The following is a 22,252-nucleotide window of genomic DNA, read 5'->3' as shown; positions in this document are numbered from 1 at the left end:
GCAACAACTGGGGAGGTGCCAGTTCAGGAGCTGGCCACTCCCTCCCAGGTGGGGTTACCACAGGCTCCACGGGCCAGAGGACGCCTGCCAAGGTCATCTAGGCCAACAGGACAGCAGAGTCAGCAGGCTGTCTCACAAACCACTCTGACTGATTGGGCGGCACCTAGACGTAGCACCCGGAAACTTAAGCATAAGGCATCTTAGGCACTCCCCGGGTATGTCACTGGTGATTTTGTGTTGGCCTTAGAATAGGGATCCATTTTTCTGTCATTGTGAAATAATCATTTGTGCCTTAATAAAGTCCATCTTTGTTACCATGGCTGAGGGTCTTTTCATTGTGGTGCTTATTTCTTTCTCACATAATTATCATGAGTGTTAGAATGGAGATTAATGTTTCTGTACTCAGGTCTTATTTGCAGCTGATAAGTTGGAAGATGTAGCACCTAAATGCCACATGTGGAAGTTCCAGGCAATGCTGCTCCTTCTGATCCATGTGTGTGGAGCTAGCTGAAGGTTCTTTGGATTAAATTGTCCCAGGTGTCCCTGCCTCCTTGGTGTAAACGCAGGTCAGCGTACCTCATCATCGCCCTGTGCTTCCTCATCCTCTGAGGCACTGCTGGATTCATCATGTGCAGACTCATCCAGGGCGTCAAGGTCTTCATCGTCAATTCCATCCCTCCTTTCCAGCGCAAAATTGTGCAGAGCGCAGCAAACTACCACGATCACAGAGACGCAATCTGGAGGGTACTGGAGTGCTCCCCCTGAGCAGTCCAGGCAACGGAAGTGCATCTTGGGAAGGCCGATGACTCTCTCCACCACAGCCTTTGTGGAGCCCTGGCTCCTATTGTACCGCTGCTTAGCTTCTGTTCATGAGCCACCTTCTGAGGGGATAGCCCTTGTCACCCAACAGCCAACCATTCAGCCGGGCTGGAGCACTGAAGGGCCCTGGTACCTGGGAATGTCTGAGGATGTAGGCGTCGTGGGAGCTACTTGGCTACCTTGCACAGACTTGTAGAATCTGCACCCTGTGATCACACACTATCTGCACGTTCATGGAGTGGAATCCCTTCCTGTTGGCGAAGGCACCGGGCTCACCTGCTGGTGCCTTGATGGCCACATGTGTACAGTTTATTGCACCCTGGACGAAGGGAAGCCAGCAATGGCTGCAAAGCCTCTGGTTCGCTGTGCCTGACTTGCCTGGTCGCGGCGGAAGTGAATGACGGTGGATACCTGTCTGAACAGAGCGCCTGTAACCTGCTTGACACAAGTGTGGACAGCTGATTGGTAGACACCACAAAGATCACCAACCAAACCCTGGAAGGAGCCAGAGGAATAGAAGTGGAGGGCAACTGTGAGCTTCAGAGCTGCTGGCATGGGGTGTCCTCCCACACAGTTAGGGGAGATCTCAGGTCCAATCATCTGACAGATATAGTTGACTGTCTCCCTTGAGATCCGGAGACTCCTTCAGTACTACACCTCAGACATATGGAGGTAGCTGCTTCACCGCCTGTAAACCCTGGCAGCAGGATAGTGGCGTCGCCTGCGGCCCCTTCCGCCTTGGACTACCTCTGGGCCCTGCGCCCTTTGTGCCTGTGCCTGGACACCCAAGGGTGGCTCCCCCTGGAGGCTGATTGCTCAGTCCTGGCCTCCTTATTCTATTTCTCCCTTCCTCCTCAGGGGAGCTGCGTCCACTGAAGAGGTCAGAAACCCATAGCCCCAGGCTAAATGGAGGCCTCCGGAAAGCTGCAGACCCGAGAAAGATTACTATCTGCAGACTGGTTTCAAAGTATACAAGAAGCTCTTGGAAATCGATGAGAACTGCTAACAATCACACAGGCAAGTTTTAAACACTTTCATCAATTATAACTTCATGTAAAACATGAACAACCCCTCTGAGTCCACATATCCCGACATTGCAAAAGTTTTCTTAAATAATCCCCTACCCGCCTGCCCATTGGGCTTGTGCATCGACCCGAAGTTCGCACGGGCCCCTCAAAATCCTGGAGAATTGGCAAGCTAAGGGCCTTAACGAGCCCTTTAATTAATGGCAGGCAAATTGAGCGCGCCCGCTCACCGCAATATCGTGATGCCGCATGCTGACGTCGGCACGCTCGCATGACATCAGCGTGCATCATTTTACACGCTGACGTGCGGACTATGCCACCCGCACATCAGCCGGAAAATTCTGCCCTGTGTTTAACTTACAACATCTTGAAGTTCTTGAATTTCATGGGATCTAAAACTCTATCAACTTTGAAGAATCCTCACATTTCAAAGGCTCAATAACTTCCTTGTCTCATTAAGTTCTTCAGGGGCCATGTGAATTCAGTTAGATTTCTGAGGGATTTCCATGACAGATATTCTTCATTGGTAGGTTTATTTAAAGAGTCCTTCAGTTATAGTCAATACATGTAAACAGCAGTTTGCTATGGTCCATATTGTTTTCAGCAAAACTATACAGCTTACATTTTGTCAGACCTACTGCATTGGGGCATATTTTCTTCAGGTCAGAAGGAGTGCTGGTTAAATCCTTGTTTTTGTTCCCTGTTTTTGTGCATCTGAAGTCAGGTTTTTACAAAGGAATGAAAGTTGTGCCTGATGTCTATTAACTTGCTATAGTTTACATTCCAGCATCTGTTTTATAGCCAGCTGGATTTATCGGCTGATCTTGATTTTTTGAAATATAGTGGCATGACAAGTGGTCGAGTACAATTCCCCAATTTGACTTGGGGATTGCACTGATCATTCAGTTCATCCAGATATGGGATGAACCACAGAATCTTTCAGAGGTAGATTTTTGATAGAACCATTTTTAAATTTGGATTGTTGCACTTCTGATTGCTGATTTCCATTTTTTTTATGCTGGATATTTTTGTTTACAAATTTCTTGTTTGCTAACATCCACGCTGGGAGCTTGGGTGGAATAGATAATGAAACTGAACCAGAATCTTCGATGGAATCAATCGTTCTTAACAGAGGTGAACACAAACCCTGAAGCAGACTTGTGCTGTAGCTTGATAGTGGGGCTGAGAACCATTCCCCCTCACTTGTCCTGACTGAGATAACTAAATGTGCCTGCAATGTTTGGAATGATCAGTAACATTGTAACTTGATGCTTTGCAATAAGAGATTACATACTGACTCACTCTGCCAGATATAAATTGAGGATGATAACCATACTGTTCATCTGCCCTATAAAAATAAAGCTGCAGGGCAGAATTTAGTTGTCTTGGCATGGGTCCCAGTGGTGGACCCGGAAATAGGCAGCATTGCTGCTAGAGGTGGGAACGGCTGACTGACTGCGATTATACGGTGGCCGCCAATTAATGCAGCAGAGCAGCAGGGCCCAGCCCATTATGCAGCAGAGGCAGGTAGGAAGACAATGTCAGCTGATGGGGTCAGAGGTCTGGACACTTCTAAATGGCACGCGGACCTGCCTGCAATGCCTACAAGCCAGCAACATTTTATTTTGCTGAGGCAGCAAAGAATTACTGTACTGACCAGATCTCATACAAATATACGACATAGAAGCAGAAGTTAGCCATTTGGCCCCTCAAGCCTGCTCTGCCATTCAATAAGATCATGGCTGATCTGTTTGTGTTTTGAGTTTCGCATTCCCTTCTACTCCTCATAACTATTGATTGCCTTGCCTAACAAGAATCAATCTACCTCCGCCTTAAAAATATTCAATGACCCTGCTTCCACTGGCTTTGGAGGCAGAGAGTTCCAAAGTTGCACGACCTTCTGAGAGAGAAAAGAAATTCTCCTCATCTCTGTCCTACAAAGCGACCCCTAATTTTCAAACAGTGCCCCTAGTTCTGGACTCACCCACAAGAGGAAACATCTTTTCCACATCCACCTTGTCAATACCATTCAGAATTTTATACGCTTCAATCAAGTCACCCTCACTCTTCTAAACTCCAGTAGAAACAAACGCAGTCTGTGTAACCTTTCCTCATAAGACAATCTGTTCATTCCAGATATAAATCTAGTAAATCTCCTCTGAACTGGCTCCAATGTATTCACATCTTTCCTTAAATAAGGATACCAAATCTACTCAGAGTATTCAAGATGTGGTCTCACCAATGCCCTGTATAACTGAAGCATAACATCCTTACTTTTATGTTCAATTCCTCTCGTAATAAAGGATAGCATTCCATTAGCCTTCTTAATTACTTGTTGCACCTGCGTACTAACCTTTTGTGACTCATGCACTAAATTACCTAGATCCCTCTGCACCTTGGAATTCTGTATTTATTCTCCATTTAAGTAATAACCTACCTTTTATGTTCTTCCCGTCAAAGTGAACAACTTCACATTTTCCCACATTATATTCCATCTGCCAGATTTTTGCCCACTCACTCAACCCATATATATCTGTCTGCAACCTCCTTATCTCCACTTCACAACATACTTTCCTACCTATCTTTGCATCATCTGAAAATTTGGCTTCTATGCCTTCACTCCCCTCATCTAAGTCATTGATCTAAATTGTAAAAAGTTGAGGCCCCAGCACAGACCCCAGCGGGGCTCCATTCATCATATCCTGCCAATCAGAAAAAGACTGCTGGTCTGCCAGCCAGTCTTCTATCCACATGGATATGTTATCCCTATACCACGAGCTTTTATTTTCCACAATAATCTTTGAAACTACACTGATCCTTCAGATCTATAGCCTCATTCTACAAACCTCCAGTTCCATTCTTGTTTGTTCTGACCTGTCAAAGGCATGAAGCAGGAGGTGACAAACAGGCAAATGACTCAGACCAGATAAAGAGTGGCCCAAGGTACAGCGATGCCTCCTTGCAGGTTCTCTTTCAGGCTGTCCAGGAATGGCGGGAGGTACTCTTCCCTAAGGACGGCATCAGGAAATCCTCCTTTCTGACCAAGGAAACCTGGACAGAGATTGCAGGGGAGGTTAGCAGCCGTGGGATCCACAGATGCACCTGGTCCAATGCAGGACACCCTCCTCACCACCAGGGTGAGTAAAACTGAATATTTAGAATATTGTGGCTCACATGTGGGCAACAAGCAATGGGTCTCAGCAAGCAGATGGAGTGGGAAGGTGGGTGAATGAATTGTAAATCCCACCAGCTGATGCATCATGAGGCTTGACTGTATGTGGATGACAAGTGGCAGTCTGTCAGTCCTCCAAGTGCCATGAGAATGTAAGTACAGAAGGCAACCAGGAGACCCCACTATATGTCAGAGGATTGTCAGCTGATAAGGGTTCTCCGTTGACCAGAGACTCATTCTCTCCTTCATTTAGCAGCAGAAAATGGCCCAAAGCACTAGAGAACGGCCAATGACAGATGGGCAAGTGCTTGATATGTGATCGCTTACACCAGCAGAGGAGGAGGTTGTGGAACTGGCTGGAGAGCAGGGCGGCTGGACAACCACTGTTGGTGAAGCTGAAGTGGGGAGGAAAAAAATGAAGCCTTGAGCTTGGTGTTGACCACTGGGTAGAAAGGAAATGCATGTCAGAGGGGGATGGACAGGAATTGTGCCTGCTGAAAACCTAATTGTTTGTGTTCTCTGATGCAGATATTTACATTACAGGGTGTTATGATCTCAGTAAAGACCAGTAACATGTTTATTTATTTTAGAGTTCCAAAACCCAGGTTTTTACTAAGAGTGAAATCACAAGGTTCATAGTTTTAATCAAAAAAAATTACTACACAAAAATCAAAGAACATGAGTACCAATAACTACACCCTATCTTGAATAGCCAGTTCCTTAAAAGATATTATAAGTACAATGAACGCAGTTACTCATACTTTAAACCAAACTTTCCAACTTGACTTTCCTTCTGCACCCATTGGACTTACATCCCATTAAACTCAAGTCAGATATTTAACTGAAATTGGAAGATTAGCCATTTGGTCTGAGTACTGCTTTGAAGATTCATGTGAGGGCTGAGATTTCTTGGGCCTTCTATTTATTCCTGGAAAGGTTTTCCCTTCAAATCTCCTCCAACCGTCCCATGGTTGAAGACTCCGAGTTCAACACAGGCGCAGCTAACATCTTAAGTAGAGACATCTCAGGTCAAAACTTTCCTGGTTCTAGTATTCTTTAACTCTGGAGTCTTGCATCCAAAACTACCTCTCTCTCTTCTTAGGTTGGTTATCATAAAAGTTCAACTCACTCTTAGGAGTCCTTTAAAACAAGAGTTTTAAAGTATATTAACCAGCACATGGAATTTCAAATATAAACATGCGACATATGATTAGGTGCAGGAATAGGCTATTCAGCACCTTTGGCCTGCTCTGCCAACCAGAAAGATCATGACCTGATTGTGGCCTCAATGCCACTTTCCTGCCAATCCCCTATACCCTTTGACTCCCTTGTTAGTCATAAATCTACCAACATCTGCCTAAAAAATATTCAATAACCCTGCCTCTATCGCTCTCTGGGAAAGAGAGTCGGAATCACAACCCTCTGAGAGAAAACATTTCTCGTCATCTTTGTACTAAATGGGAGACTCATTTAAACTGTGTCACTAGTTCTAGTCTCTCATAAGGGGAAACATCCTCTCAGCATCCCCCCCTATCAAGTTCCCTCATGATCTGATATGTTTAAGTCAGATCACCTTTCATTCTTCTGCACTCCAATGGACACATGCCCAGTCTGTCCAACATTTCCTCATAAGACAAAATCCTCATCCCACAAATCAGTCAAGTGAATGTTCTCTGAAACAAAAACAGAATTACCTGGAAAAACTCAGCAGGTCTGGCAGCATCGGCGGAGAAGAAAAGAGTTGACGTTTCGAGTACTCATGACCCTTCAACAGAACTGATTGAATGTTAGAAGAAGGGTGAAATATAAGCTGGTTTAAGGTGGGGTGGTGGGGGGTCGGGGGAGAGAAGTGGGGGGCGGGGGGTGGTGTGGTTGTAGGGACAAGCAAGCAGTGATAGGAGCAGATAATCAAAAGATGTCACAGACAAAGGAACAAAGAAGTGTTGAAGGTGGTGATATTATCTAAACGAATGTGCTAATTAAGAATGGATGGCAGGGCACTAGTGGGGGTGGGGTGGAAAGACTATCCTGGCATACAAGATTTAAAAATAATGGAAATAGGTGGGAAAAGAAAAATCTATATAAATTATTGGAAAAAAACAAAAGGAAGGGGGAAGAAACGGAAAGGGGCTGGGGATGGAGGAGAGAGTTCAAGATCTAAATTTGTTGAATTCAATATTCAATCCGGAAGGCTGTAAAGTGCCTAGTTGGTAGATGAGGTGCTGTTCCTCCAGTTTGCGTTGGGCTTCACTAGAACAATGCAGCAAGCCAAGGACAGACATGTGGGCAAGAGAGCAGGGTGGAGTGTTAAAATGGCAAGCGACAGAGAGGTTTGGGTCATTCTTGCGGACAGACCGCAGGTGTTCTGCAAAGCAGTCTCCCAGTTTACGTTTGGTCTCTTCAATGTAGAGGAGACCGCATTGGGAGCAACAAATGCAGTAGACTAAGTTGGGGGAAATGCAAGTGAAATGCTGCTTCACTTGAAAGGAGTGTTTGGGCCCTTGGACTGTGAGGAGAGAGGAAGTGAAGGGGCAGGCGTTACATCTTTTGCGTGGGCATGGGAAGGTGCCATAGGTAGGGGTTGAGGAGTAGGGGGTGATGGAGGAGTGGACCAGGGTGTCCTGGAGGGAACATTCCCTATGGAATGCTGCCGGGGGTGCGGGGGGTGAAGGGAAGATGTGTTTGGTGGTGGCATCATGCTGGAGTTGGCGGAAATGGCGGAGGATGATCCTTTGAATGTGGAGGCTGGTATAGTGATGTGAGGACAAGGGGGACCCTATCATGTTTCTGGGAGGGAGGAGAAGGCGTGAGGGCGGATGTGCGGGAGATGGGCTGGACACGGTTGAGGGCCCTGTCAACGACCGTGGGTGGAAAACCTCGGTTAAGGAAGAAGGAGGACATGTCAGAGGAACTGTTTTTGAAGGTAGCATCATTAGAACAGATGCGACAGAGGTGAAGGAACTGAGAGAATGGGATGGAGTCCTTACAGGAAGCGGGGTGTGAGGAGCTGTAGTCGAGGTAGCTGTGGGAGTCGGTAGGCTTGTAATGGATATTGGTGGACAGTCTATGACCAGAAATTGAGACAGAGAGGTCAAGGAAGGGAAGGGAAGTGTCAAAGATGGACCATGTGAAAATGATCGCGGGGTGGAGATTGGAAGCAAAATTAATAAATTTTTCTAAGTCCCGAAGAGAGCATGAAGCAGCACCGAAGTAATTATCGATGTACTGGAGAAAGAGTTGTGGGAGGGGGCCAGAGTAGGAGTGGAACAAGGAATGTTCCACATACCCCATAAAGAGACAGGCATAGCTGGGGCCCATGCGGGTACCCATAGCCACACCTTTTATTTGGAGGAATTGAGAGGAGTTAAAGGAGAAATTGTTCAGTGTGAGAACAAGTTCAGCCAGATGGAGGAGAGTAGTGGTGGATGGGGATTGTTCAGGCCTCTGTTTGAGGAAGAAGCTAAGGGCCCTCAGACCATCCTGGTGGGGGATGGAGGTGTAGACAGATTGGACGTCTATGGTGAAGAGGAAGCGGTTGGGGCCAGGGAACTGGAAATTGTTGCTGTGACGTAAGGTGTCAGAGGAATCACGGATGTAGCTGGGAAGGGTCTGGACAAGGGGAGAGAGAAGGGAGACAAGATAATGAGAAATGAGTTCCGTGGGGCAGGAACAGGCTGACATGATCAGTCTACCGGGACAATTCTGTTTGTGAATTTTGGGTGGGAGGTAGAAGCGGACTGTCTGAGGTTGGGCGACTGTCAGGTTGGAAGCTGTAGGAGGAAGATCTCCAGAGGAGATGAGGTCAGTGACAGTCCTGGAAACAATGGCTTGATGTTCAATGGTGGGGTCATGGTCCAGGGAGAGGTAGGCGAGGTAGAGATCAGTGCACCAGACAACAACAGCACCACCCTTGTCAGCGGGTTTGATGACAATGTTGGGGTTGGACCTGAGAGAATGGAGTGCAGTAAGTTAAGAGAGAGACAGGTTAGAATGGGTGAGAGGAGCAGAGAAATTGAGACAACTAATGTCAAGAACCTTCTCTGAACTGCTTCTAATGCAATTCTATCTCTTCTTAAATAAGGAGACCAAAAATGAACTCTGCTGGAAAAAAGATGTTCCCTGTCCTGCACTAAGATTGTTCTAAACTCCCAAAAAACCCTGCTTGAAACAGAACTAGAAAAATCCACTGACGCTTATAATTAGCTTGTTGACCTTTTTTATTGTTGATCTCCTAAGCAACTTAGGTCGCATGATTCCAGGTGCTTTGCTAGAAATCAACACCGAGCTAAACCTAGTTCTTAAAGGGACCATCACCCCAACATAAAATAAAGGCTAGAATTTTCTGCCCTCATTGGCACTGGGCATCATGGCGGGCATGAGCAGACAATATGGCGAGAAGGCCAAAATTTGGTTTTACGCCGTTGTGAAACCAGTTTGCGATCATCCACTTTGTCTATCAATGGCAGGCTGCCTTTCCCATTGTCCAATGTTGGGAACCTAAAATCAGTGCATTCGCATTTCATCATCTTGTCTGCTCACCAGAATCATCCCCTCATGTCAAATTTACCACCCACATCGGCAGAAAAACGCATTGGCCCAGAATGCCTCTGGACCAGTGTGATTTGCAGAAGTCGGGACTTACCTTTAGGGCCTTGCTCACATTATGGACATCCAAGGAGCAGAAGATGCTAGAGTCCAGCAGCTACTGGACCCGGGAGGAACATGTGCATCACATGCTGAGTGGATTCTCATGGACATGACTCTGCGGTGAAGCAGCTCATGGAAGGTGGGAAGTCTCCGTTGATGTCTCGGGTCTGCTTTGGGACATCGTGATCTTGGCCATGGGCTGCTATGGATGGTCGGTATGAAGGGGGGAGAGGAAGGTCCAGCTGTAAGTGGGAGAGGAAGGTCTAGGTTTGACTGGGAGAGGAAGGTGTACCGGGTGTAGTGAGGTTGGGAGGGGAGGGAACAAGGGTTTTGGGGAAATGAGGTTGGGAGGTGGGGGAAAGAAGGCATTGGGAGGTGCCTTTGGAAGGGGAGAGGGAGAACGGAGGGAGGAGGGTGCAATGGGGGAGAATGCAGCAACTGGGGAGGTACGTGTAAGGGAAAGGAAGGTGTGAGAAAAGGAGTTTGAGGGGGAGGAGTTCGGAGGGGCTGAAGGACTTGGAGAGAGGAAGGACTTCAGAGGGGCGAAGGAATCCAGGAGGAAGGAGTCGGGGGGAGGAGAAATTAAGGGTGGAGGAGCGAGTAAGGGGAGAGGATGTCTAGATCAACATGCAAGGGAGCGGCCTGTGGAATCAATGACTACCTCCTGGGGAGTGAACTGAGGGTGGGCATGGAAGGTTGGAATAGTGAGTATGAGTGGGGGCAAAGGGAGCTGGAAGTGTGGGAGGGTGAGAGTGAGATGGTAGCAGTAGAAGGGATGGCGAGTGAGTTTGGTGGGGACTCGGAGGCAGACACAGTCCCTGGGGGTGGGAAGGAGGAAGTCAGGGAGGTAAATGTGGATGGGGATGGGATCCTCAGAAAGATAGAGAATGTGTTGTTCATTTGGACATCCTGGAAAAAAAAGCTGGTGGGGAGGTGGAAGGTGATGCCAGAAGTGCCAAAAGTGATGGGGGAAAGGACATGGGCGATGAGGGGATGGGAATAGATGGGGTAGCTGAGAAGAAACTCAATGACTACCATGGCTGTCGAAATCGAAAGCAAGCGGAGCCTCATGTTGGATGGGCATAGGTGCTGCATGGGAATGCAATCAGTGGGTGGGCGGAGTTGGAGGTTAGTTCAGATGGACAACTGAAAGTGAAACCCAGCAGGCAGCATTGAAAACGCTTGGGACATTGAGTGGAGTGCAATGGACGAAGGCTCTGTGAGTGTGGGAGAGGCTTGCATGAGGCTCTGAAAGGCCCTGCTACAGACACTTCTCCCTCCAGAGTCATTCATGGTCCTGCTGCATGCAGGTGCACTGCTAATGGGGTGGGGAATGCAAGGGGAGGACTTGCGAAGCCTATAAATGAAGCTGAAAGACACCATTACACATTAAATGAATATATTTTCAGATTATAAAGTAACAAGATGTGTTCACCCATGCAACCACTTGTGCTCAGAAATTCTTAACTTTTCTAGGCCTACCACTTCTTCTAGGTGCTGCCCTGACATCCACAGAAGGGGTGGAGACAGCAATGGTTGACCCTGTTGCCTCTGATGACTTTGGCATGCATCCTTTTGAGAGCCAAGGTCTTAAGGTCCTGGCTTGCTTTGGCTGTCATCTTGTGGGCCAGCTGCTCCCTCTGTGGTGACAAAGGGCAAGGTTGAGGGGTCACAGGCAAAGGGGACTCTGAGGGAGAGAACAGCCTCTAAGATTTCTGAGTGGATGACTCAGCAGTGTCCAGTTGCCGCTCATCCTCCATTCAGGTGCCCAAAGGCCCTGTCCTGACTTCTTCAGGGGAAGGAGCACCTGGAGGGACATTGAGGTGCCTGGTTCCCTCTCGAGTTGCCACTGCAGGGACTCGTCCATGCCTACCACAATGGAGTACAGATCTGCATGCATCTCCGCCTTCTGCTGGACCAGGGTCTCATGACATTTGCCATTCTTCCCATGGAGCTCTCCATACTCTTACATGTGGGCACCACTTCATCAGCGAGCAGGTGAACAAACTCTCTCAACTTGCGTGCCATGTTTAAGGGCTCCCAACAGCTCTGTGTGATATTCCCCTGCCTTCTGCTGACTCTCCACGACAAGCTTTAAGGCCAGAGGCTCATCATCTGACTCAGACCTCACAGATGCCTCTTCCCCAGCGATCCTCCAAGTGCCAGAGAGCTCGGCTGAACCTGCCTCCTCCTGCTGCGGACACGTGTCCATGCAGTGACCACCATACTGTGAACCCGAGCCTGCTCTAGATCTAGGTCCCACCAAAGTGTGTGTCTCTGCGCTGGTGGAGGGTGTGGGTAAGCACTGTGATGGGTCTTCCAGGCTGCTTATTTCCTGCTCTTCAATGGAGGAGGTGTCCTCTTGGCTGGAGGTGAGGACGTGGACGGAGTTGAAGGACTGGCTGGCTGAGGGTGTTGGTCGCTTGGAAGAGCTACCTGTGAACCAGAGTAGAGATAATTAGTGCATGTCAGCAGAGGCAAAAGCAGGAGAGAGAGAGAGCACTCACAGTTGTGTTGAGGGAGAGATGATGTGGCACAGGATCCTGACGAGGATGTTCGCTGCTGACCTCACCATCGCTGCAGGCCTGGTCCACCTCCTCACCAGTCAGCATGATGGCATGCTCCTCAGTGAGTGAGGGGTCTAATGTGAGCCACTCCACCCCAGTCTGGGACCTCTCCCTGCTATTATGACCAAGCTTCTCCTGCATAAAAACAGATGGAGAGAGTGTGAGCAAGACGCATGGCACTGCATGGAATGTTTGAGTGGTGAGCAGGGCCATGGACAGGATGAGAACGCAGGTTCCAGAGGATATGAGCCTGATGGAGATGTAAGGGTTTGTATGAGAGTTAGTGGTGTTATCCCTTGAGGTGTGAGATCCCTGTGGATGTGTGATGGGTTTGTGAATGTGTGAGTTGAGAGTGATAAGGTGGTTGACTTATCCTGGCGGAATGGATGAGAGCATTCATCCTCTTCCTTCACTGGATGGCTGGCCTGCTCTGTGCTCCGATGGCACTGACTGCCATTGCCACCGCCTCCCAGGCCGGATTGGTGATTCTGGTGGACCTACAGCCGCCAGAGCGGGGGGTAGAGGACATCACGGCGGCCTTCCACTATGTCCAGCAGGTGCCCCAGGGAGGCATCACTAAATTTGGGTGCTCCCGTCTTCTTTGCTTTCAGGGCCATCTGCTGCCTGGAGCAGTCCTGGTCTGTAGACATGAAGTAGGTGTGCATTCTGGTGCGCTTTAAATATGACACCTGGATTGAGGAAGCGCTGAGGTCCTGGCATGGTGGGCAAATCCGAGCCTCCGGCCAGTGAGCTGGCGTGTTCTCCATGAATGCAAAATAAACAAGATGGGATGCGCCAGGAATGGGATGATACGGTGCTAAAAGCAGTTATTGATGCCGACGGGTAAAATGTCCTTTCTCCTGCCTGCTACCGCAATTAGTTCAAATCTGGTGTGATTCTGTTCGTAGTTTTATTTTCCCCAAAAGAACATGGGTCATCACAAGACAATGGCCTGCTTCATTGTTTGGGACCCTGCAGTCCACTTCTGAGGAAAAGGGCATTGAAGCCTCAGGGGGTAGAGTGTCATGTCATTCTACTGCACCCTCCAGCAGCACAGATACATTCACCTTGGTGAGTATGTGATCGCGTTTAGAATTGGGGTCATAACCTCGTGAGCACCTCACAGGCAGGCCAGCACTCCTGATGGAGGCTGTTGTTGTTTATTACAGCTGCCCTCTCTGTTTAAACTGTTTTTAACTGAAATTATTCCAACAATATGTGCTTACAGTTGAGCATGTGTTAATCTTTTCTTAGTGCAGTACACATACAGAAAGGAGGCGACGAGGCTAAGACGGAGTTTTTTTTACATTTCGTTTGAGAAAGTAACGACTGAAGAACATTGTGACACATTTTTTGGAACTCCTAAAATTCATTTTGAGGAAGTTTAAGCAATATGAATGACTGCTCCGTGTGTATATCGGATATAGCTCAATGGGCACAATTTTTACCTCCTTGGATGAGCCTGGCGGGCGGGCCCAGGAGCGCACGCGTAACGGTCTGCCCCCCACGATCAGGCCCCGACTGTGATTTCATGCTGGCTGGCCAATTAATGGCCTGAGAGCCTCAGCGCTGCCGGGGTGGGGGTGGGAGGAGCGCGAGCGCTGGAGTGTGGCACAGAACTACCTCAGGGAGCTGAAGAATTTTACAATGAAAAATAAAGATTTTAAAATTAGGGAGAACACGTCCCCTCATGTGACTCTGTTGCATGAGAAGGGACATGTCATAAGTGAGTTTTAAAAATTTTTATTGTTTTTTTAATCACTGTTTGAAATCCCATCTTGTCTGTGGATGAGGTTTCGCAAAAAATGCAAAGGTCGCTTGGTCTACTTGCCCACCCACCAACGGTAAGGTTGGATGGGCAGGGAATATTTCACTTTAATTAATTGGTTAATGAGCTTAAAAGCCTTCTTAACTGTCGGCAGGTGCACCGCCAACTCCCGCGGGCACCCGCTTACCGAAATATTGCGCAAGTGCGTGATGACATGGGGAGGTTCACCTGACATCATCACGCGCTATTTCTTGCTCGTGTGTGTCAGGCGTGCACCTGCACGCTGATCTGAAAATCCTGCCCAATGAGTCGGCTCGGTATGTAATTGAAAAAATGACACTGAATTCATTTGGGGACAATAGGGGAACTCAACCATAATGACAAGGACTGGTGTAATTGCTTAGGAAGCTTTTAATTTTGGCTAAAAGTGAGAAAGATAGGAGATGAGGTAAAGTAAATGATTTCCTCACCATGATGGGGCTAGGTGATTTTGATAATGTATCTAACCAGGGTTGTCTGAGAGTCCCCAGTGCTACGAAATATGCGGAAGTTAATGAGATCCTGGACTCATATGACAGCATGACTAAGAATGAGATTTCACAGTGAGTTGTATTCCATGAAAGGAAGTAGTTGACAAGTAAGACTGTTGCAGATTACATTCTTGAGCTAAAGAAACTCGCCACTGTGGGCATGACACAAAATTAGCAATGAACCTTAGAGACACTTTTGTAGGAAGCCTAAAGCACATTAAATTATAGGATAATCTTATGAGTAATGGCAATAAGCTGATGTAGAAGGAGGCCTGCAATGAGGCTGCAGCCATGGAAATGGCAGAAAGGATTGTTGCAAATTGGAAGGGAGTTCTTGCCCTAAGCTAGCAAGTGAGGTCCACTAGATTTCAGCAGGATGCAGGCCATGGTAGCCATGCTCACAGGCTCAGAGTCAGAAATTTAGATGTTACCATTGCCATGGTAGTCACCAGCTATCTAAATACCCCCATTTCTAGTCAAGTGCTATGCCTGAGGGAAACTTTATCATATTCAGTTGGCATGCAGGAGTAGAGGAGACAATAATGGTTCAGGTCACGATGAAGCATCAGCTCACAGCAATGTGGCAGGTCAAGATCATGGTAGATCTGAAGATAGTTCAGGAATCTGGAAATCCTTGAATGATAAATATGGAAACAAAAGTTGATGTTATTGGGCAGGAAGATAAAGAGTTCTCAGAGAGGCAGTTGTAATACACACGAGCTGTGATAGCTGAGGGACCTGACTTTGGAGGACTGTTGGAGGCCAGGCCCATGCTGAGCCCCACGCTGATGACGGGGCCTCTGATCACAGCCACATGTAAAATCCTGGAGATGCAGCAACAGGCAAGAGAACATCTGGCAGAGCTGCCAGAGGTTATGCATTAGTCATGCGCAGATGATGGAGGACTCCATCCAGGACAAGAGTTCTTTCATATATCAGGTGTGCAAGTGCATGGCTTCCTCTATGGAATGGTTGGCAACACTGATGGTGAGCCAGATCCAACAGACTGCTCATTGGTTGCCAGACGCATGCTCAGACCTACATGCAATTACTCTATGCACTGTATGCAGCAGTGGCTAGGCATGAGGAGGATAAGGTGATTGGACTCCCTTCCAGGTGCACTTCCTGCTTTGGTAGTCAGGGAGCTGCCATTGTGCACTGAGAGGAAGGAGGAGCACAAGCCCATCCTGGGGCTCCTGTCTGGGTGCACCAAAGGTGAGCAGTGGCTCCTCAGCCCCTCTGCCAGTGACCCCAGTGCCTCCGGTAGCCAGGGCAAAGAGGATGCTACAGCACTTGTGCAGCGGCCCTCAGCATGCCTTCAGACCTTGACAATAAGTAGACAGCCGCCAAGCTCTTCTCATGCCATGGGCATTGCATTCAGCAGCCTGCCTCCACATCAGCTGCAGATGTTGGGTTCGCACCATCTCCAGGATTTGTAAAGGCAGGTGCATGAGAACACCACCACCTCCAAGTTCCCTCCCAAGTCACATACTATACCAACTAGGAGCTATATCGCCATCCCTTCATCGCTATTTGGTCAAAATTCTGGAACTCACTACCTAACAGTACTGTTATGCCAAGAATATTTAAAACAATTTTTTCAAATTGAAGTGTTTACGATGTTAAAAAGAATTTTGGAAAATTGAAACAAATGCATCTCACTAACCACTTCTTCTAAGACTCCAGGATGAATTCCATCAGGACCTGGGGACTTGTCGGCCCACTACTCCAACAATTTGCTCAGGGGAGGTCTTTTCCCTCAGTTTTCTGGGAAATTCCAAACCGACTTCCAGCAGCACGTATCACTCCAGTGATTCCGTCCCCAGCCAAGCCAGAACAAATCTTCCATTGTCCTTAAATTTCCACAGATTTTGTCTCTTTGATTAGAGATTGTCTTCCCATCATCACTCTGTTTGGAAGCCAAGAGAGAAAAAAACACCTTTTCGCTCTGCTGACTGCAGCAGCTACCGTTCCTGCCTCTTCCTCCATGACTCTCTCTCTTTCTCGCTCCATCTCTGTCCAGGGCTTTCTTAAATCAGACTGCCTGGGAGTTTGCAAGTCTGCACAAAACAAAAGCAGCTGCCTCTCTCTTTATGTTAAGGTGTGAAATATAGCACTTGGGTATCAGTAGACTTGACCTCGGTCCCCATCCCCATGACAACCATCACCTGACCTATTGTCGAGCCACGTCCAATACAACTGAGCAAATTGTTGGAGTAGTGGGCTGACAAGTCCCCAGGTCCTGATGGACTTCATCCTGGAATCTTAGAAGAAGTGGTTAGTGAGATGCATTTGTTTCAATTTTCCAAAATTCCTTTTATCATCGTAAACACTTTTAAATATTCTTGGCATATGGATGTTACTACCAAGCCCAACATTTATTGTATATCTTTAACTGTCATTAAGAGGGTGGTGGTAAGCAGTCCCTGCATTCGAGATATTCCCACAGTACTGTTACGTAGTGAGTTCCAGAATTTTGACCAAATAGCAATGAAGGGATGGCGATATAGCTCCTAGTTGGTATGGTGTGTGACTTGGGAGGGGAACTTGGAGGTGGTGGTGTTCTCATGCACCTGTTACTGTTGTCCTCCTATATGGAGGAGACCCAGGTTTGGGAAGTGCTATCGAAGAAGCCCTTGGGCAGGATTTTATGCTGATTGGGCGCGTGCACGCCGGACCTGATCAGATGTGAAATTTCGGTCAGTGGGCACATGCAAAAGTTGGAAGCTCGCCCGCCAACAATTTAGAGGGCCATTAAGCCCATTAACGGAGCAATGGACTCCGATTTTTTGTGGTCTGTCCAACCTTACAGTTGACAGATGGGCGAATCTGCCAGGCGGCCTTTATGTTTTTCATAAACCCTCATCCAAGGGCAGGATGGGGTTTCCGTAATGAAATAAAATAAAAATAAAAATCTGTGGGCAGCATTTTTATCACCTATATTTTCAGGTGCCTGATTCTGATACTTGGATCTTTTTTTCTGGCTTTTTAAAACTTTATTTGATGGTTTTCGGGTCTGCTCTCTGCCTTCAGGGAGCTTTCTCTCAGTGCTCGCCTGTATTCACGTTGGTGTCATTGCCCGCCCTCTTCCTGTTGTGCAGCACTCACCAGGGTCGCCTGTTGGACTTCAAGCTTTAGGGGTGTCAGGGTTAAGGGCAGCCCTGCTGTAGGGACAATTGCTGGTGGGGGGCATGGGTGGGGGGCAAGAGCAGTCCTGCCATTGAGACGACTCATGGTGCGGGGTGCAAAAGCGGCCCTGCGGTTGAATATAGTGCACAAGCATTTGGGGTGGGGGGTAGGGTGGGTGAGGGAAGTGGCCATGTATTTGAGAAACCTTATATACAGTGACCAATCTTCTGCAACTCAGACAGTTCAGGCGCAGCCACATTAATATGATTGGGGTTAGGCTCCTAGATTATCTGCCCACTCAAGCAATGCAGATGCATCAAACTGCCACCAAGTGCTCCAGAGCTTCCCCACCTCTGCCCTCACCCCCCTCTGGCACATGCTGCAAACTCATGAGCATTTTAACAGAATGCAGAACAGTTGGACGACTGCACAGATAATACAATCTCCTCACTAAAGCTGGCCATGGAGCACTCATTGCTGGAGGCACTCACAGCCCCTAGCAATATCTACATCCCAGTTTGGACCTGTCTCCCCCATGGTTCAAGCTAACAAAGCAGCCATGCAATGTACTAATCTCTGGCCATCCAAGTGGAGGCCAGCACACTCCAGGAAGCATTAAGGGGCCACCACAGGTTCTTAGTACACCCATACTAACCATGTGTCTCTCCTTCATCCTGCAGGAGGAGTACATCAGGATCATGGAGTCTGGTGAACTAGCTGTATGTCTGATGGTCTACAGAGAATGAAGACAATAGAGGAGAGAGTGACTGAGGCTCCTGGCTGTGCAGGTGCAGGAGAAGCAACCTCAGTGTAAGAATTAAACAGGGACTTCTATTAATAAAATCAAAGATCAGCAGAATTGCCCAGGTGGACCATATATACCATCAGGCCAATATTAGCAGAACTCTCCAGAAAGACCTTGGGGATTATAACTGATTGGCTAGATAGGATACATAAGGAGGGATGAGGATAAACAGATAAGGGTAAAGACAAACAGGGACTGGAGGCATCTGCTTATCATGTGACTATACTGACAAGATTGGAATCCAAATAACGGTATGTGTTTACTTCACTAGTTGTGTATAAAAAAGATGGTCTCCTTGTAATTGGTAGAGTTTTGTTTTAGCTAGTCTAGCGCAGACTCTCCCTGTGTTTGTTTGAATAAAATGATCGTTAACCCGTATTTGAGTCTCCTGTGGTTGATTCTTAGAAGCCACCACAACATCCAGAAAGAAGGGGTCGTTGGGGCTCCAGCACACAAAGAGCTGTTGCAGGCCGGCACCTAGCAACACCCAAGGTCTATAGACGCCGCCTTTCATTCCTGCAGCTGACTGAGAACCAGTGTTGCCAGAGACTGCACACATGTAGGGTTCTGATTGGTCACATCTGCCAGCTACTGCAGAATTTGGTGCCATGGGGGCATGGAGGGCATCCACTGTCAGTGGCCATGAAATGACTGTGGCACTCAATTTCTATGCTTTCAGGGCTCCACAGGTGACCTCTGTGGGATCTCTGTGACACTTGCCCACGACATTCTGGCAGCAATGACAAGCATCGCCAAGGTGCAGGCACCAGTAATGTCCAGGGAGTGTGAGGCCGGACCATCACTGTAGTCTGAAGGCTGCACAGAGCACAGGGAAGAGGCCGTGGATGGAGACATCTGCCTTTTATCTTGTGCAGAAAGGTTTCACATCTGAGTGACAAGAATGCTGTTCATCAGAACAAGGAGCCATAGGCAGGGAGACATTCTTGGGAGTATTTTGACGATAGTGAACATTATGTACAAGTGATTAACACCCGTGGCCAGGCTGTGCAACTAATTCTCCTTAACTTTCCTAACCCTGCCGCTACGTCTTGGTGCTCCCCGAACATTCATAGCAGAGGTGGAGGCAGCCTGCTGACTGTGACGCCCTGTCTGTGATATCTTTGGCAGGCGTTCTCTGGAGGGCTGAGACTTGGAGGGCCCCAGCCTGCTTTTGGGGTCCTGCTGTGTGGCAGTGGCACCCTCCTCACCCTGTGGAGCTGCTGAAGTCACAGGAAGACAGGAGTCGGATGGACCGGACACTCTCGGAGTCACCTAGATGGATAGGGCTGGAGTGTGCACCTGCTGACGCTCCTCCCTATGGGTGCCCAGGGTTCCCAGGCTGATTGCTTGAGGAGCAGGGCTAGCTGGAGTGAGATTGAGCTTCCCGGTACCCCTCTTGCGTACACAGTTGGAGGACAATTATGACATCAGTGATAGAGTTGAGCCCATGCAGCAGTGCAGGAGTGACATCCTGGACCAAAGTGTCTATGGCGGCTGCCATTCTACCAGTGTTGACCTCGGTGTATTAGCATGCCGGCACTAACACTTTAGAGTGAAGGCGGACAGACCCCTCCATCGTGCTTTGCAATCTGAGAAGTGCAGCGGACATCCTTTCCTGATATTCCCGAGCTTTCCTTCGCAGCTCCAGCAACTGTGACATGGCCAAGCCCAGAGGCTCGTCATCTGACTCGGACTCAGCAAAGCTCCATGCCGCCAGCTGCAGTGGATCAGACAGTATGATGTGCTCGCCAGATTGTGATCCCTGGGCTATTCTAAAGCTGGGCCCCACCGAGGTGTGTGGGTGAGCGTTGTGATGGGACTTCGGGGAGGGTAGCCCCAGATTCCTATTCAGAGGTTTCTTAGGGGATTGATTGGAGGCCTTGGGTCATGGACTCCATCGGCTGTTTGGCAGATGTGCCTGTGAAAGCAAGGAGAGATAATTAGTGCATGGCAGTGGCCTGTGAAATAGGACACATCACTCACACCATGGATGTCTGATGGATGCTGCACTGCATCCCCTCACTTGATATAGCAACGCCAACCTCACTGTCAGCACAGGAACGGTCTAGAATATGGCTGCCAGCTAGAGGGCTCTGTTTTCAAAGTCTGTGAGGACCTTGATATCGGGCATTCTGCCACCAGTCAGCTTGCCCTGCATGAATAGAGATGGGGTTGAATTTTGCCCTCGTTGGGCATGCGCAGCGGGTAGGCCCGGGAGCTGTCGGGAAGCCGACCGCCACCTGCAATCGGGCCCTGAGTGCGATTTCATGCTGGCTGGCAAATTAACGGCCAGCCAGCGTGAAATGCATGTTGCAGTGTTCAGCACTGTCGAGGTGGAGGCTGGAGGACCGTGAGTGCTGAAGTTCGCTTAGCACTTAGTAAAATTTCCCTGAGGCACAGATTTTTAACAATAAAAATATAGATATATAATATGAGCAGGGACATGTTAAATAGGAGTGCAAAAAGTTAATTAAAAAATTTTAATTACTGGTTGAAACCTCATCCCACCGTGGATGAGGCTTCGCCAAAAATGCAAAGGCCACTTCGCCTTTTCGCCTGCCCGCCAACCGAATGGTTGGACGGGCAGCAAAAAATTTCAACCAGTTGGTTCATTAAGGGCCTTAAGAGGCCATTTTATTGTCGGCAGGTGCACTAACACCCATGTATGCCCGTTGACTGAAATATTGCGCGCGTGTGCGATGATGTCTGATATCATCGCACGTCATTTTACGCTCGTTTAGGTCGGGTGCACACCCAGCCGATGAGCGAAATATTCTGCCCATGGAGAAAGTATAGGCAGGACGCCTGCCAAGCCAGATGATAAGTATGCCTGGCTTGTGTGGATGATGAGTGGTCCCACGGATGGGATGACAACAATGACGGTGCATGTGGGAGAGTGAATGGTGATGTCCCTTGAACCGGCAGTGAGTGTGGGCCCTGTGGATGTGTGATGTGTGAGTTGAGAATGATAACAAGAGTGACTTATCCTGGTGGAATGGAGATCATTCATCCTCTTGTGGTACTGGGTGGCTGTCCCCTTTTGAAAGGCATTGGCGCTGACCACCTATGCCACTGCCTCCCAAGCTGGGTCACTGCTGTTGCTGCCCGTCCTGCAACCAAAGCAGGGGTAGAGGACATCCTGGCAGTCCTTCATGCATCCAAAAGATTCTCGGGGCTGCAGTTTTCTTCAGTTTCAGGGCCATGCCTTCCAGTAGCAATGGTGGTCTGGAAGCACTGAGATGTGTGCTTGCAGATAGACTTTAAATTTGGCACCCGATGTGATGCAGAGGCGGAGTGATGGTGGGCGGGCAAATGAGAGCCTGCTATTATGGTACAGCCGATGGTAAATGCTGAATTGTTCAAATCCCATAGTGAAACTTGAAACAACTACCACAACTTGTGTATCAATTTGTATAATTGTTGGGATGCTGCCCTGAATTCAGTAGTAATAAAACCACATAGCCTTGTAAGTTTTTACAAAACTAAATTAAACATTTATTAATAGAAGAAATGAATTTAAATATATACATAGATCTGTAAAGTACTGCTATGATATCTTCTAACTCCCCTACTTAATTTGACACCCAGTTACATTTTCATTAAGGCAACAGTAAAACACAGGTTTTAAAAGACCTAGGCAAAGTAAACAATATCCTGAACAGTCAAATTCAAATTGAGTTCTCTTAACTTCAGTCCCTGGAGGCAGCAGTTTGGTACATACAGGTTAAAGGCGTAACACACTTGTTGAACCTTAGACTGCCTTCCCTCACACTCAGCCTTTGCTTCTTTA

The sequence above is a fragment of the Carcharodon carcharias genome, chromosome 11 (assembly GCF_017639515.1).
Source record: "Carcharodon carcharias isolate sCarCar2 chromosome 11, sCarCar2.pri, whole genome shotgun sequence".
In the NCBI taxonomy this organism is placed as follows: domain Eukaryota; kingdom Metazoa; phylum Chordata; class Chondrichthyes; order Lamniformes; family Lamnidae; genus Carcharodon; species Carcharodon carcharias.
The sequence above is the reverse complement of the archived record's forward strand: the minus strand, read 5'-3'. Positions refer to the sequence as shown.